The sequence below is a fragment of the Pundamilia nyererei genome, unplaced genomic scaffold (assembly GCF_000239375.1).
Source record: "Pundamilia nyererei isolate P.nyererei 1_Seehausen unplaced genomic scaffold, PunNye1.0 scaffold00145, whole genome shotgun sequence".
Classification (NCBI taxonomy): Eukaryota; Metazoa; Chordata; class Actinopteri; order Cichliformes; family Cichlidae; genus Pundamilia; species Pundamilia nyererei.
In genome coordinates, this window is record NW_005187546.1 from 676,235 (window position 1) to 691,975 (window position 15,741).

The 15,741-nt window shown below is 41.5% G+C and overlaps 1 protein-coding gene across 3 annotated transcripts in view; it reads right to left on the bottom strand.

Moving 5' to 3' along the window:
• LOC102207173 (protein ELFN1-like) overlaps positions 1-15,741 on the bottom strand; it is a 49,773-nt gene that overhangs the window by 7,892 nt on the left and 26,140 nt on the right. The window contains exon 2 of one of the 3 annotated variants that reach the window (XM_013913695.1): positions 13,952-13,996. The exons of 1 other annotated variant lie outside the window; for it this stretch is intronic. The gene's annotated coding sequence lies outside the window, so the exon portion shown is untranslated. Of the gene's footprint in view, positions 1-13,951; positions 14,000-15,741 lie in introns of all 3 variants that reach the window. One more of the 3 variants, XM_005744545.1, reaches the window with a different exon arrangement.

Below are 15,741 nucleotides of genomic sequence, written 5' to 3' on the forward strand. Positions count from 1 at the left end.
CACACATGTTTTCTGCAGTTCCATTAGCCTCTGGGCCTTGATGGCCAGGGCTAAGAATGGCCATGGCTCTGATACTGTATCTAATTAATTAATCTGCTCTAAATAAAACACTTCCTGGGAAAAACAGCTGACGTATGACGGAATAGGAGAGACGGGGAGGCGGGAAAGTGAAAGAGGCTCTCACAGGGCTGTGCAGAGCAGCAGGAAGAAAAAGTGGGTGCAAGGGAGCTGCAAGGAAAGATGCTTGGGGGAGGGGGGAGAGAGATGGTGAGATGGAGAAGAGGTTGAGGTAGAAGGAGGAATAAAGCAGTCGGTGGTGAAAGAGACAGCGGTTCTGTGGGGAGAAAGAGGAGGCTGAGAGGGGAAAAAGGGATGTGGTGGGACTCTGTTCAGGGAAATTGCGAGAATAGTGGCTCCCTCTTCTCTCTTCTAAGCCTTTTTCTCTCAGCTGCGAGAGCAACAAACAGGAAGTGACATCACCGAGGTGAAGGAGAAGGAGTAGGAAGGAGCAAAAGGTTGGGCCTTCCTGACAAGCATCTCCTGGCTGCTGTTGACACATTATTGATTACGGCGAAGCAGAGCGGTGCTGATGTGTCACCTCTGATCTGAGGACGAGGGTAAATGAGAGCGGCGTACTTGTGGGGAATAGGATACAGTTCCCTTCGACTTTTTGTGTCCTTTAGAGAGCTGGCTTCTGGAAACATTCACATATAGCTTGTTAGTAATGCATTCACATAATGAGTAATGGCAATGACATTTTTCACTTTTAATGACACATGGGTTTGTGTTGATACCCTCCGTGTTCCCTCTCATAGCTCATCAGTCATCTGGCCTTGGTCAAGTAGGTAGCACTAAACCTGCAGTGGTTTGGAGCTCGTTGGATATTGTGTTAAATGGAGATGAAAAAACAAAACAAAACAATAGGAGTAATCTTTCACGCACAACCATCATGTCTAGACAAAGATATTGAACGGCACAGCAATTGTAAGGCACAACTGTGCTCCAAGTTTTCTTTGTCATTTGATTTATCACAAATGCTATGTGTTTTTCAGTGAGGGGTTTTTTGAACTTCTAGACTTGCAGGGATTGATGGCTTTAACTTCTCCAGTATGCAGTTTGTCCCTTTTCCTCTTTGTCCTCTCTCCCCTCTGTACCTTTTCTCATGCATGTCTGACTCCAGAGCTGCATGTTTCTGATGCACGGTGACTGTCCCCACCAACCTGCTGAGTGTTTACTGTTATATTGTTCGTGATTTGTTGCTCCTCTTTTCTCTCTTTGCTTTCCCCTCACCCCAACTGGCTGAGGCAGATGGCCGCCCTCCTCGAGCTCGGTTTACGTCGGCGGCTTCTTCCTGTCAAAACAGAGTCCGACCCCCTGCCGTTACAATGTAAAGTTCCCCGCAATAATCGCTGTTGTGAATTGGCACTTTAGAAATAGAAATGAATTGAGAGGAACCCCCCCCCCCCCCCCCCCGGAAGCCTTCTTCATAAATGTGACTAATGTACGCTGGCATGCATGAGTGTTTACCGGTGTGTAGCCATATGCATGGGCTTTCCCACCCAGTCAGCATAATCTATAATTGATGGTGAGACTTCCTCCCACGTTGCATGAGGCAAACTACCTAGATGGGACACGAGAGAAAGTGTAGGAACTGCTGCCAGCAACACACACTCTGATGGGAGATGTCCATTTTGCTGACCAGATAAACTCAAGTAAACAAACTGTTGAGAGGGAACAACATGGTGGTGTAGCAGGGGGTGCAGTGTGTGTGTGTGTGTGTGTGTGTGGGGGGGGGGGTGTTAGCTAAGATGCTGATTTCCACCTGACCTCTTTCTTTTCATACTGAGGCAAGTACAAGGGTCCAGGAGACAGAACAAGAGTGCAGGTTACCAGAAAGAGAGATCCAGATCCAGTAGCAGTTACTAGCTTTCACTTGACCTTCTTTGTAGTAAAAAGTGTAGTAAATACACTTGTAGTAGCTAACGTGATATGCACAGAAGGAACTGTTAAGAGCCTGTCGGCCTCTTTTCCATTTTGCATCATTCATTGCATTCCCCGACCTCGCTCGCACTCTCCGCGTGTACGCACGCTCGACGCTGCCTCAGCTGTCGAGAACAGGCATGTGGAATATTTCAGCACTCAGCATCGTGACCGCCTCACTTTTCAGTCATGTCACACTCAAAGATTTATAGGGTACAAACTGTCATCCCGAGAAAGACTGAGACTCTAACCTTGCTTTGACCACGGTGGTGTCATGGCTGCTGTACTTTAAGGTAATGTTGTGTAGATGCGCATGTGCTCTGAAACTCTGGAAAAACAAGCCACCCGGGGAAAGATTCATATAGCTGTGTGTGCACAAAAGCAGAAAAATGCATACGCTGTCTTCTTGAGAGATTTCGAAAGCCACGTGTATGCGCTGTCCTCTTTTAAAAACACAAATCTCAGTCACAGTGAGATTTTACGCACATGGCCGAGCCAACTCTTTGCTCGCATCTTTAGCCACGAGTGGACACAGATGCTTTCTTATTGCATCAGTTCCATATAAAATCGCTGTTTGCAACTCAGGTTAATGAAGAAGTGCAATTTACTTTGGGGAGGATGTGAAGAAAGTGGAGAAAGGGAAATGTGGCTTTGATTGTTTTTGGAATTAAAAAGAAAAGAAAAACAGAACGGGGATAAAAAAGAGCAAAAGACCCTGGCAAAAAACAAAATATTAGACTACAAACAAAAGGAAAAAAAGAGAAAGCAGACCATTACACATGGTCACAGCTATTTATAGCATCAGTGATGACAGACCATCGTAAAAGCACTGGCTGTTTTGCTTCATGCTAGTTATTTCTCACCTTATTTTTCATCTTTATGCTAATGGACTTGGCCTTCTCTAGAGGCATTTTTACAGTTAATTTTTACATTATAAAAAACACTTTGCATTCGGGGAAGGTCATATTATATGCATGTTTCTTTGTACATACACAGTTTATGCACACAACCTCTGTAAACACCCCTAAAACTGGTCTTTGTTACACCTTCCTCACATGATTATCAGATTATTGAGTCTCGCTGATTTTCACCATGATTTTTATATTGTGTCTTTGTAATATGGAGACATAGTTCTGACTGAATCTCCCCTTTAGACCCTCTTGAGCACTGGAGCACTCTCCTTTGAGAGTCACTATTTTTTATTTACTCTTGTTTCCATTTCAGATTCTGTTACTCTCCCTTTTCATCATGATTTTTTCTCTTTTTTTGGTCAGGCATAGCCACAGTCTCCTTCCTTTTTTGAGCGTTCGTTTTCCTGGGAGATTTTTAGTATCCAGACAGAATTGCATAATAAAAGCGAGGATTGTAGTTAGCCAATCTAAATGCAGACCGCATCATTATTTTTATTTTACCTGTTACTCTGTGCAGTAAAAAATAAGTGTGTCATCTTTAACAAGGCAATAAATGTACAGTCCAGTTTCCTTTGATTTAATGAATCTAAATAACCTCAAATCACAAACATCCATCATCATACGCTCATTTGCAAGAAAGGAGCTTGTGTGAAACAGCAGCAAGTGGCCCGTAAAACAATAATAAACTATTTTCAATCAAAACACATATTAAAACATTTTAAACTATCAACAAAATTTTTAGTAGCATCTTTATTGTATTTCCTATTTTCGCTCTTCTTCTCGCTCCCTGCGTCAGCGCTACCCCAAACAAGTGGGAAAGATCCACAGCATGACTCAGAAAAATCTAAGAGAGTCAAGCAGAGAAAGTAGATTGCAGATGATGTATCCTGTTTACAAAGCTGAAGGCTGTTCTTTCTATCTCTGCTGAGAAAGCTACAGAGTTGCAGTCCTGTTGGTTTGATATTTTACACATTTCAGAGACACCTGGTTTTAGGTTACGCCCTGAGGCTAAAGAGAAAGAAACAAGTTTTCTGGTGCAGATCCCTGAAGGGTTTATTTTATATGCTCTCATTTAAATGGATCAAGGAATATTTAGTCGGTGTTTGTCAGCTGCATATAGAGAGGTTCACGTCAAAGGAAAATCCTGAACCCTTGACTCCTGAAAGGTGTCCATTAAGTCTCTTGTGCTGTAATGGGCATTTTGTCCCCCTATAGGGAAGGGTTGCTTCACATCAATGCAGTATTGTCCTGAGTGATCAACTTTAACCCTAATGGGCGTGGTCTCTCAATCCAAAGGCCACAAGGAGTCACCAAGTGAAAATAACTGTGCTCATTTACTGTGAATCTTCAAGTCACCAGATGGAAAAGTCTGCGCTGACAGGTTGTACAGCTCTCTGCTTCACGGTCATGAAAGTACCAAGTGAGGGAATATATATTTTATTTTATTCCAGGTTTCTAGTAGCACTCAGTTTTCTTTTCCTTTCTCACCTGTTTATGCCTGCAATTACCTAGTCACACAATGTACCAGCAGTACTAAGCATAAGATCCAGCACACAAGTCCGGGGCTTCAGCTAATGTCCACATCAAACATCAGAATCAAGACAAAAAGCGGTCTCCGTCACTGCAGCCGTGATGTGAGTGTTGATGCCAGATGGGTGAGTTTGAGTATTTCTCAGACTGCTGATCTCCTGAGATTTTCACAACATGAAAGTATGGCTGACGAATCTGCAGAAACCACGCGATCCAATCATGTCAGCATGGACCAGCATTTCAAATGGATGTTTCCAACATCTTGTAGAATCTATGGCATAAAACATTTAGGTTGTTTTGACAGCAGATGGGACTGGTCGATGTAATGACGGTTTTCATAATAAAGTGCTTGGTGTTCCTACTTTGGGATAAACTGGAAGTTTGATTAAAAACCTGCATGATCATTAAAAAGATCAGCAGTTTTTACCGCTGCAAAAAATTTTAACGTAAATGTAAATTAAAAGTAAATGTTCTTACTAGTAGAACTGAATTGTCTATTTTTTAACATCTTCTACATCATTTTTCACTTTTTTTCCCCCCATGTGACCGATGAGCAACACTTAGGAGATGGGTTGCACTCCTGGGCAGGCTGTGAATGAGGCTAAAACATGAGCGCATTAATAACAGGGATACTGTCATATACCCACATACATAAGGAGATGTAGATCCCCATTTCTGTGTGTAGTGGTGCATCTCAACTCATGCCAGTGCTTTCATTACCATTCAAAAGCAATGTGGAAAGCAGCAGCGGCACAAAGCGGCTGGAAGCCATGAATGGAAAAATGATGAAGAAGGTGAGGCAGAATGAGGAAGACAAATGACCTATATTGCCCATATACCTGTATATATATATGTGTGTGTATGTGTGCATTTACTGTGAAGTCGTACTATATTTAAATGTAAGTAGAAGTCCTGTCAGAATAGGTTTAACTGGTATGCCTGTAATAATAGCATAATAATAGCATATTAATACAATGGTTTCATCTGGAGTTTAAAATTGTATACCTCTTTTCTTTTCAGAATAGTTTTTTCTATAACAAATAGTGGAATCTGGCCATCTCCACCCTGAAACTCATCAGACTGCCTGATGCATGCATTTATTGCAGCAGTGCTTCTCACTGATAAGACCCTCACTGTTAACTGTTGCTGTGTTACGGCTTATGCAAACCTAACATTTCCACCTGACTCTACTTTACTTTAAAAGCTTTCAATGAGATGACATGGTGGAGTTTTTTTGTGAACCACTGACTGTACATCTGTGCTTGGGTTTCCTCATAAACTGTAAGAGATGAACATGTCTGCCATGACATCAGTCTGTGCTTTTTCGATGCCTCGTTTGAGACTTTGAGTGTGGATGTTGCTGTCTTGTATTGTTAACTTAGCCCACAATTAGCTTCACTTACGATTGAAAACCACATGTGCACATCTGCAAATTAGCAATTACACATTAGGCCAGGTGTAAGCACTTAATTTCTCCAACAGGTCAAATGAGAAACTGGGACTGCTGTGGAGGGTAAATGTCGTTCACGCAGTCTTATGAAAGAACGATGGCCCAGAAGGTTAGCTTAGCTTAAATTCTGAATCCAAAAATACTTAATAGCCAAAAAAGGGTTTCATACTCTGGAATAGTATTAAAAATAACTACTAATTGCTTAAGTTAGTTTTCTCTTACACAAACAGTCTGAAGAATTTCAGTTCAACTTTGTTTTCTGGGTGTGGTGTTTAGCACTGTCACGTCAGAGCAGCTCGGTCCTGGGTTTGAGTCTGCCAGTTGACCGGGACCTTCCTATGAGGAGTTTGTTCTCCCTGTGCCTGTGCAGGTCATCACCGCGAACTCCAGCTTCCTCCCACACCCCAAAGACAAGCATGTCAGGTTAACTGATGATCCTAAATTGGCTATAGATGTAAATAGGTGTAAATGGTTATCAGTCTCTCGGTGACCCCCTGAATTAGAGTTTTCGCCTTGTACTTGATTTTTTCTTACACCCACTAGACGTTCTACAAATACTGTCACATGCATCTTCTCTTAATGCTGTATGTTGATTTGCAAGGCTATTTTGGGATTGCTCTCAAATTATTTGGGTATTTATGTAACCAGCACAAATATATGGACGTTAGCAGTGTACAGTTTTCCCTTTGTAGCTTCAAGCCCTGACAGAGATGTTCTAGACAGTCTTTATGATGCTTTGAGTGCATCGTGTAAATTTGTCTTCTTAAAGGCTCGAAAATTCAGAAACTCATTTCTCTGGCAGAGTTCAAAGCATTCATTGCAGCTGTGTGAGATGAATCCTTGGGAGTTGTCATTGCTTTGAATATGTTTTTTTTTCTCTTTTTTCTTTTTTGGGGGGATGCTAGGCCTGTGTCTCTCTGTCGTTCTGCCTGTCTGTCCCCAGAACTTTTTACGCTGTATTATTTATCTAAGACCTCTATCTACAGAATATGGCTGCCTTATCGGTGAGGACTCCCTTGCAGATTTTGGATCCCAAAAGGTGCAATCTGGTTAAATATAGATTTAGCGTTAAAATGGAGCATAAGTGAATCCCTTTCCTGTGTTTTGATTATGTACGATGCTTATTGATTTCCCAGGACATAGAGATGTCAAACGGTGGACAAGCTTGTGAAGAATTCATCTTTTCTCAGTATCTTGGGACCTCACAACAAACCGTATCACACAGTCAGCTCTGGGCAGTACAAAAGTCCTCACACACACACACACACACAGACTTTGCACATTTGTGCAATCGATGAAAGTGAGTCATCTGGATTAGGTTAGATTACAGAGCAAGAAAAGGCGAAGAGGAATGGAGAACGAGAGAGAAAGAGAAGAAAGGAGGAACGGGAGTTTAAGGAAGTCAGATCAAAACGCGCCACGCTCTGAGGCAAGTTCTACTACATCTCTCACAACCGGGAGGCGCAGCGCGAGTGTGCGTCTGCCTGTCGTCCGCGTGATTCAAAGACATCTGTGAGAATGTAATTTGTTTTGACTCTCAGTCTCACCCATCCCTCCCCACTCTCCCCCCACCACAGTGATTGACTATTACGGATATAAGGCTTCAACATCACACAACATCACACGTCCTTGAGGGAGGAATGAAAGCAAAAGCGTCTTCTCTCCCCCTCTCTACTCAGTCACGAGGGTAAGGGGTTTAAAAAGTGGGGGAGGGCCGAGGAGTGAGCGATGGATGGAGCGAGGGGTAGAGGAGTTTGGGGGTTAAGCTGACGTCCAGACTTGGCATGATGGACGTTTCTATAAGAGATATGGAAACACGGAGCGTGACGGACATTTCTATTATAGAAATTCTATGCTGCTTGCTACCCAGCAGTTGGGAGCGAGAGAGAGAGAGAGAGAGACTTCTATGCAGTAAGGCATGCCAGACAGGACAAAATGTGGAGAATAATGCTATTGATACAAGCTTGTACTTTTCTCATCCTGATCTAATATCTGTGTCGTATCTGTCTCTGTCTTTTTCTCCATCACAGAGTGTCTTCCTGTCTGTCTTTCGCTGTCTTTGCAGTGAGAGGGTTATGCCAGAATAATAGGCAGTGCTGATATATATCTCCTCCACGGGCCCTGCGGTGCTACACTTGTCACTCCCCTGTAGAGAGATGTGGACATGTGAGATGCCGTGGATGATCCTCTGTGGCGAAACATTGTACGGTTACGTAATGCATTTGGTATTCAGAGAGGAGAACAAGAGGAAGGAGGAAAGATGGGAAGCAGAGGTGGAAAGAGTCACACGGCTCAGTAAATGAGGGCGAGGAGCTGACTGGAAACATGCCACGTAGTTCATTTTGCCTTAGAATTAAATCTCCCATTTCTTACTCTTAGTATGGAGTGCTGAGTGTGCTACCTGAAAACAATCACATCTGGAGGTCTCTTTAAATATCAGTTGTAATCTTGTTTTTACTTGTATTCTTTTAGCATTTGAAGAACAACAACTACCAGAAGACAGAAAAAAACCCTCATCATAAAAAATTAATTAACAGTTTTAAGCTACTCATCGAACATCTTTGAACATTCAGCCAGTGCAGATAAAAGAAACATAAAGTGCCACTCTGCTAACATTTAATATTGTGCAAACGTATTTAGCCGCCCCTCATTTCTTTAGATTTTTCTGGGAAAATGGAAAATATGCGCAGTGATTTATTGAATGTGCAAACATACTTGGAAATACAGAACAGTAGGCAAAAACAGAGTTTGTATAATTTCAACAACTTTGAAAGTCAATATTTGGTATGACCACCTTTATTCTTTAACACAGCGCTGCTGCAGTAAAAATACTATTTTATGCCTGTCAGACAGAGATTTATTTTTTATCTTTGTTCTTGTAGATTCAACTGAAGGAATGGAAACAAATTACTGTGAATGTTTTGAGACAAAGTGCCTAAAGATGCCATTGATAATTGGATCTTTCTGTGGACACAACACTGATTCATCTGTTGAACCAGTGCTATCAATAAAGTTACCTTTTGTCACCAAAAGCTGATTCTGTTCATCTGGACGTAGCGTTGTCAGAGGGAGAAACGTCACATTACATAATGACTGAAACCAGCCCACTGAAGGTACAATGGGCTGTGAGGTCAGTTCATTGATCATTAATATGGAAATTATCATGACCATTGTTCAACAACCACTAATCAAAGCCCATTGATGAAAGACCATTGATCAATGACCATGACTCCATAGAGAGTTGAGGAATGGCTGCAATCACAGCACTGTAAGACGGCAAAAGATGTACCCTTAGCCCCCCTCCTCAATTGGGGAAACATGCAGTCAGTTGAGACTAAAGAATCACTTGGATGAGTGACGAAACGTTTCTCCCACAAAACGCTACGTCCAGATGAACAGAATCAACTTTTGGAGATTTACTTACCTGGATGATTGAGCACACATCAAGAAGTTACCTTTTGTACACACACACACACACACACACACACACACACACACACACACACACACACACACACACACACACACAAAGACCTTGAAAATGATCAGGTACAAGAAGTGGACTGAAAAGGAGTGAAAAAGCAGTCAAAGAACAACTAAGGCTGGAGAACTATCGCTCAAGACCACTTTTGAAATGTTTGAGAAAATGTGGGTGTTTGGAAGCAAAATATAAAGAAATAACGGTCGGTTCAAGAGTTTTGCACAGTATTATATAGAATTTATTCAAACGTTTCCAAAGTGAATGTAACTGTTCACATCTCAGTTCCATTTAGAAGTAAGGAGACTGCCAAACATTTGCAGTGTAGCACATTTTCACAAAGTGAATTCAAAGTTGAATCAAAGAACTGTTTATTTTGTCAATTTAAAGGTAATTTAAATGAAGGAAGTTTCCCACATGTCATGCCAAATGTTCGTCACTGCAGTCAGGAACGATCTCAACTCACATTTAAAACTCATTTCAGATAATGAAAGTTTGGAGTTGTCGTGTATGCAGAGTAGGTCGTAGCTCAGGACAGAAGTGATGGTTAAATGCTCGATGCTGCGTATTCACAGTGGCTGATGACACAGATCTGACCACAGATGTTCCTCAGTTGTAGTGTTCAAATCTGATTCCCATCTCGCTGTCTCTCTGTAGATTTGTGAAAACGTAGCACAAAGCCCTTTATTCAACAATGATAGATATATTTTAGAACTCGGTTTATATGGGCGTCCCTCAAAAAGCAATTTCTCCTCAGCAGTCAGCACAGTTAAGGTCATTTCTGGGTCCTGGCTGGTTCTAAGAAAAAGACCTTAACTGAAGGTGAGAGAAAAGAAAAGTCCTGGCTGAATGGATTCATGTTTTCTCGTCAGTGGTTCAAAAGGAATAAAGAGCTTGTCTTCATAACAGTCTTCCAAATATTAGATTTCTTTATGACGCCAGGGTCTTATTGTTTAAAGTATGAGTTTATTTTTTCTCAGACATGTTTTTGTTGACAGACTGAGATCTCTGAGTCACATACACAATTTTAATACTTTAAGATACATTTACTTCATTTTTGAGTAGATGAAGGGAACAGTTGCCATAAACAGACCTTGAGGTGAGATTATTTTGTCAATTGTTTCGTTGCCAAGGTCAAGAATAGACTCTGAGCCACAGCCTCACTCCCTCCTACTGCTTATTTCAAAGCAGCTAATGAAGTGCTCTTAAATTATGCATTAAAAATTAAGTAAAGTAATTAATGATTTGCGTTAATTGTTTTGGTTCTAATTAAGAGAATTCTCTCAAAAAGTCATGTAATCTCGCACAGCAATGCGCAACCGTGTAATGATACCAGCTCGTAAACATCTGACCACTTGTTACGGACCATCCATCTATCCATGGTTTGATCATCTAGTAATCTCATAAGGCATCGTAGGAAGCACAGATAGTTTACTTCCAACTCTGACATGTCAGTGCCCCTGTGAAGAAAGGCAAGTCCACAAAAATAGCTTTTCTAGTGTGGTGCTAGAGAATGACTGCCACAGAGCTCTGACCTAAAACCAACAAATAAAAAACAAGAGAGTGAGCCAGCTTTTATCACCACAGACATTAAAAGAGAAAGCCGTGGCACTCTAGCAATCGGGAAAAGGTCTTTATTGAAGTATTCTCGAAAGCCAAACGGAGCCTGTCATTCCAAAGAATCAGCCAACAGCTGCGATCTTGCTGCACTGGCACACATTCGTATTAAAATGTTCAATTTCAGCTGTGTGGTGGGCACGTGTGCTTCAAATTGAATAGTATTTGAAATTTTTCAGATTCCCTAAACCTTGACTGAATTCCCAGATAAACAGCCTCAAAGCATGACACAACCACCGCCATGCTCGACAGGGGCAATGGTGTTGTTTTGATGAATATGTAGTATATTAGTGCTGTTTTTGTGTCAAAGATACCATTTACATCAGAGCACAACACATTTTGGAAGACTTGGTGTATCTTGTTTCAAAATTTAGCCAGGCTTGAATGTTTTTCTTTAGTTTCAGCTCCTTAACGAAAGATCCAACGATGAGACACCCCCCAGAAAAGGAATGCATTTACAGGTTAAGGCCACTGACATTTTTTCCCATAGAGGGGTGCAGAGGAGATTTAGGAGACAGGCAGTTACTCTAGGAGACTGTAGAACATCCTTAACCCATCAGCAGGTCTGGAGAAGCCGTGAAGAACTTTTACAAACATTATAACAACTCTATTTTTGCCTTACATACATTTCCACATATGTTTGCACATTTCAATAAGCCACTGAGTCTATTTTCTATTTTTCTAGCATCATACAAAGAAATAAGTGGAAGCTAAAGACTTGTGAAGTCCCAAGCTTTCACCTTGCTTTTCAAAGGAATTGTACAGATTACACATTAAATTGTGGTCATATGTAGTATGCAGACTTTTTGAGTTTGTGACATATTCATGGTTCCAAAGCTTCTAGATACCAACGAGACCTTGAACCCACATTAGATTCACAAACGCTATTTTCGGTAGAAAATATTCACCTGAAAATGACCATCACACGATATAGCTCTTCTCCAAAAGCCGATGTGCATCCATATCCGCACGCAGAAACATACACAGATGCCTGCGTAACAAAATAAACACACATACAGGTGTGACAACTGCGAGCGTGTCTGTGTGTAGGGCGTCTGCCTCTCCAAACAGGCAGTAGGCCAGAGAGGGGTTTTAACACACTTAATGGGATTTCACACTCTGAAGTACACACGTGTACAAACTCTCGGACACACACTAATGTTGAAGATAAACATGTCTGAAAGCTATGTGTGATCCCAGACAAATAAACACACACACACCCACACATGCACACTCTCTGATATAAAAGGATTTGTCAGGCTCCCACATTGTACACATGCAAAATTAATGGACTCCAATATCCACACAGAAACACGACTGTTACTCAGTCATTTACAAAAGAGATGTGGCTTCACACACCTGACAGAGTGAAGACGCAGAAACACAGACGCTATACAAATCTTCCATTATGTGTCAGCCCAGGATTGTTGGGGCTTTACCGGTGCTGTGGTCATGGTGACCTCTTATTCTTCAGGGAGTGTTTAAGGAGTGCTCTACTGAAAATCTATATTTTCAATCATCTGGTACTTGGTGTCTCAAAACTTGCTGAATGCTGCACCGAAAAGTTTGTAGCTCGCCTTTTTGCAGAGAACGACAGGTGTGGTAGGGTTGCTTTGACTGCAGTTAGAGCAGAAATTGAATCATAAGTCATTATTTTTTGATCTGTGCATTTATGTTTTTTTCTGTCTTGTCACATGAGCGGTTGAGCAACTTTTTTTCCATCCCTCTTGATTGCTATTAGAAACCATGTAAGGATCGACTTAAACAGATTAAAGGAACAGTTCAAACCAAAAGCAATTTATGCAAAAATTTGGCTCAGTTCTTGGAGTTCTGGTTTCTCCTGCCATCCTAAACATGCTGGTTTATTTCTCAAGCATGTACTAATATGAGCGTAGCAACTCTGGTTAAATTGTGACCGATAACAATGAATGTATTTCCATCCAGACTGTTAAAAATGTGCACACATACACAGGCCAAGGTGTACTAATGTGTGCACACAAAAACTGCCATAAAACATTGGTAAAATCATGTGTGAAATGCATTCATTAAACACACTAAAAACATCAACTGTGTGGAGTTATAAAGACCCGGAAAGCTTCACCAAGTAGCAAGCAACAAACTTTCCAGAGCCACTTATCAAGCCTGTGCGGTGAGAATTTAGCACTCCAATAAAATTGATTTTCTTCAGATTTATTTCTCTAAGAATACATCTGTTTGGGACTAATGCTCAAAAACAGGTGTGTTTGGGGATCAATTTAATATTTCTCAAGAAGACAGGCTCCAGACTTCTCTCAAAGTGGATGGCATTTTTTTATTTTTTTTATTTTCCCCAAACAAGAAACTCTGCGGTAGTTATCTGTTGTCTTCAGAGCATGCAATAAAATATGGGACCTCTACGCTGAGAGAGTGAGTGAGAGCGAGAGAGAAATTTCTTAGTAATAGAGCTTATGTGCTCTGGTAGGTGGACCGTGTTATGGCCTGTCTGAAAACTTTTGCAAAGTTTGGCATTAGAACTTCACCAGACAAATGACCCGGGCCACATACCATAAGTCATGGAGGAAAGCATCTTTCTCTCTCTTCCTCTTTTTCTCCCTCGCTTTCTAGTTCTATCTGTCTCTCTCACTTAGGTGCACACACACACACACACACACACACACACACACACACACACACACACACACACACACACACACACACAGCTAGCGGCAGCTGAAGCAGCATCACTCAGACACCTCAAGCTGTTAATTTCCTTCCTGTCTTGATACATGCAGCCAAGTGGAAAATATTATAGAAGCAACAGCAGTGTGTCCGCTGAGCGCTCACACAAGCACCCCAATCTCTTTTCACCTTCTGACAAACACGTGGTTAAAAGAATCTGTGCGACTGTGCCAGGAGTGCCTGCTGGCTGCTGTTTGCTTTGTGTGTGTTACTGTGTGGCACACACTGGTGAGCTGGGAGGTCGGACGTAATGGAAATGCGGCTCACCTGCTTTCCTGGTTGCTGACGTGCCGACTGATGGAGAGGCGACCTCTGCTGTGATGGTGGGGACAGAAATTGAGATAAATGATGGAAATAATGGCACACCATGGTACAAACTTTGTTTTTCTCTTTCAGCTATGCATAACTGGCATTCAGTTTTGATACTGTGCAGAAGGCTTCAGGGAGCCAGACATTCTTGTAATTTTATAGAAAGTGGTCTTGAGCAGTAGTTCTCCAGGCTTCCTGGAGGTCTTTCAAAGTTTTTCTTTGGACATGGGACTGATTTACAATCATTTTCACTTCAGTCGTTGTACCTGACCGTTAAAACTGACCTGTGAATTATTGAAACATAAAATGCACCTAACTAAAAGTATGAATCAGTGTTGTGTCTACACATGACAGACGACTTAGCAAAATTGTATTTAATTGTATCTTTAGGCTCTTTTTTTATTAGTCAGTTGTAAATGCACATAATTTGTTGCCACTTCTTTTGTTGCATCTATCGTAGCATGGTGTGCAGTTTGCACTTAAAATTTTGAGGAAACTGGAAAAGAAGCCACAGAAACTGCTGTTGGGGAACTTGTTGAAGTACCATCAGAGTTTGGTCCACCATCTAATTCAACCTGGAAAACATCTGATTTGGAACAGCTTCATTTTTCAGCATGACAGTGATCCCCAAAAAATTGCTAGTGTTGTAAAAGCATACATCAGCTGTGGATTGCCCTTTTCTGAGCCTGCACCTCAATGTTATTAAAGCAGTGTGGGATCATTTTGACTTATTTTGGGTCCAGTTTGCATGCCATTTGGCATACCTCAGCCTTTTCTCCCTGTTTTCCTTCCTTAAGACTGACTTGACAACCACCCTTCTACTGAGACTATTTCTGATGGGGCTTTAGTGAACACAGTGGCCAAACTGAACAGCCAGATCCATCTCCCAGGTCATCTTTGCTGAAGGAAATCTGCTTGAAATGGTCAGATACAAGGACTAAACTAAAAATGTGTGGAAAAGGTATAAAGCCCAAAAGAAAATGACCTTCAGAAGACCTGGAGAACGCTCAAGACCACATAAAAAATTACAAGAAAGTCTGGCTTCTTGGAAGCAAAATATAAAGAAATGACAGATCTAAACGCTCTCATTTAGTCGTTATTCCTCTTGCTTATATTGGCCGTTGTTGCTGCTGCTACACTTTCTTTGCCACTTTTTCCTACACTCTCATAATAACCTTGTTCAAAATCTCTCTTGCCCAATGACCACTCCGCCAGTTTAAGCCAACCTGCCCCTTTTCCCTGTTCTTTAAATCCACTGCGATCTGTCACTGTGCATTTCAGGCTCTGTATTGGTACATTTGGACTGTTCAGGCTGGATGTGTGTCATCCAAACTCTGATCCAAAGTCTTTACCTCAACACCACCATCCTAGCCTTCCAAACGATCCCTCCTTATTAAAAGGTATATTGCAGAGGTGTGGACTCGAGTCACATGACTTGGACTCGAGTCAGACTCGAGTCACATGACTTGGACTCGAGTCAGACTCGAGTCATTAATTTTATGACTTTAGACTTGACTTGAAAAAATGTTCTAAGACTTGTGACTTGACTTGGACTTTTACACCAATGACCTGGGACTTGAATTGGACTTGAACCGGTTTACTTGAAAAGACTTGATATTTCACCCCAAATATAAAATTTAATATGCATATTATAAAGAGATTGAAGATGTGACGTCATTCAGGGGTAAAACCGCAAAGGATTCTGGGAACTCGTGGCAAGAGGTACTAGCGCACGCAGGCTTTCAATT